The 2471-nt window shown below is 39.2% G+C and overlaps 1 long non-coding RNA gene across 1 annotated transcript; it reads right to left on the bottom strand.

The window, feature by feature from the left end:
- Window positions 1–396: 396 nt before the first annotated feature.
- On the bottom strand, window positions 397–1189 carry LOC145438211 (uncharacterized). The gene is made up of 2 exons (XR_013914880.1): window positions 756–1189; window positions 397–498 (listed from the first exon to the last, which is right to left on the bottom strand). It is a non-coding gene; the product is annotated as an uncharacterized LOC145438211 (long non-coding RNA).
- Between the last annotated feature and the right edge of the window lie 1282 nt (window positions 1190–2471).

The raw sequence follows: 2471 nt of genomic DNA, 5'->3' as shown, positions 1-2471 counted from the left end.
CCCACGTCATTATATATGATGAACCATCATTGATGGTTGCTGAAAATGCTGTCATTTCCTACTGCCCGCATCCTATAAGTTATTGTCGCAGATACTTTTGCCATTACTGAAAGTTAGATGATTCCTGTGTACGAGTGCATTTCAATCACTTACATTTCGAAATGAAATCGAATTGGATATGCCAATAACAAAACCGCAATATTACCCATAGTTTTTTCTTCGGTGCTGCACAAATGAACAGTTATACATACCAACCATCATCACATCTGCGGGAATTTCAAGAGCAATCGCGAATTCAATGCATTTTTCCATATAAACTTGAAAATTTATTTTCGTATACAATGTTCGCGGTGACATACTTGATATCGCATTGTTCACATATATGCTAATGTAATATATACAAATGATATATTTTTAGACGAATTCAAATTGTAACATCCAAGATTGCAGAGATCGATTCCTCCGTACAGCGTCCGTCCTCTTATTCTCAAAATCCTCCTATGGAAATACAAAATGAATTAATTTTCTCGTTGCAAGTATGCTCTATGTGCAAAACACAAACGTCATACAGTATCAAACTGGAGCATAGAAGATGCAAATAATTTCCAATGAGTAGGCTAGTCAATAATAGGTATATTATTTGAATATTCTGCCAATTTACATTTTCCACGTGGCATATCTGGACCAAGAAAGTTTGATATATGGTAATATATGGTTGACTTATAATTTAGATGCAGATCGTGTATTTTACTCACAATCAAATTCTGGAAAAACGCGTTTCAGTGGCATGTAGGTGCTGAGTCCTGGAACATCTCCGACCGTCATGGTCAGCACAAAAACCAAGCAAATGCTGCTCATCAAGCTATTCATTTCTATTTCTATGTCAACATAAGTAGCATAACATTTGATGGTATTGATATAATGTTGTTTCATGGCAGGTGATTCTGACAATCATGGTCGATATCCAAACCCAGCAAAGGATGCACATCACGCTGTTTAATTTTCGGTCTGCCACAAAATAAATAGCTCAGAATATCAAAATACAATTTTAATGTTGCACGTCAGTGCACATTTCTTTTCAATATTGTTTAGCGATCGACAGCAGAATAAAGCGAATTTTATAGTGCGAAAAAAGCACTTCCCTGGACATTTGAGGTTCTCAGACTGAAATAAGGCTGTTCACTCCCCATACCACGCCCGTGTACCTTATTGCCAGACCTGTTGAAATGCACTCGGTTGAAGTCTTATGTAGGTAGCGCGTTTCCGCGCGTGCTGCATTCTTGGCGTAAACTACACATATCAATACTCATTCGATTTCGCTTAACATGACAATGAGACGTTGCGTCATATCACGTTAGAAACGCGTGTCCGCACGTATTTCATCTTGGCGTAAATTTGTAATAAAATCACTCCGATCAGTCCGATCAATATTCATTCGATGTCGATCAACGTGACAATGAAAAGCTCCGTCATCACATCAAAAACGCGTGTCTGCACGTAATGCCATCTTGGCGCAAACTTCGAATGAAATCATTCCGATCAATATTCCTTCGATGTCGTTCATCGTGACAATGAGACGCTACATCATCACATTAGTAATCCGGCACTGCAATTGAACTGCCCTCGAATAGATGAAGATGTCAAGTCGTGTGAAGCCTTCAAGCCGTTTATTTGGCTAAATTCGTGCGAAGATCTATAGGCATCGTCGCTTGTCCGGGGTGAAACTGCAAGTTGTAAATCCGACGCGAACTCGAAATTACTTGCGAGTCGGAGGCAGTGACTTGATTGATGTAGACCTGTTGGTATGATTACGGTGTTTTACAAATGCACTGAACGACGGTGCGCCGCGCTAAACCTCCAAATTTGCAAATTGGTCGACAACCTAATTTGTGTTTATTTTTTAATTAGAGAAATCACGACGAAGACTCGCTTCATAACTGTTAAAACGTCAGGTCTCATATGAACAGAATGACTGTTTGAGACGAAAATTTATACTTTTCAGACTCATTTTAATTGCCAAACTGCCACTAGCCTACTGACACAAACATACTGCTGATTAGAGATGTTTGGTTGCGGTTTTCCACGTTCATAGTATGATGGTATTTTCAGGGAAAGTCACGTTGCTGTTTATCACTAGCGTATACAGTTTATATTTGATCAAGACAGATGACGAATACATGGTAATAAAGCTAACTTTGAACTAAAATGGGGGGTACGCGGGGATCCGTGAAGACAAAAAGGCTGAGCACCACTGAAATAGAACATTGACAACCTCGTAAATTAGAGACATGCACCGGTCATCTTGGAGCATATAGTTGACATCCAAATTTAAATAGTATTTCAAGCGATGATACTCCGGTAGCACGAATCAAAGATCGGTTAGCGGTAATTATTTCTTCAATCGCCTCTTCATGACGTTGCCAGCGTAGACATTATAAACTGGGTCTTCTATTTCATACAAACCAGACACC

This window comes from Botryllus schlosseri, chromosome 1 (assembly GCF_051294905.1).
Source record: "Botryllus schlosseri isolate E-star chromosome 1, Bs_hap1, whole genome shotgun sequence".
Lineage (NCBI taxonomy): Eukaryota > Metazoa > Chordata > Ascidiacea > Stolidobranchia > Styelidae > Botryllus > Botryllus schlosseri.
The sequence above is the reverse complement of the archived record's forward strand: the minus strand, read 5'-3'. Positions and strand labels throughout refer to the sequence as shown.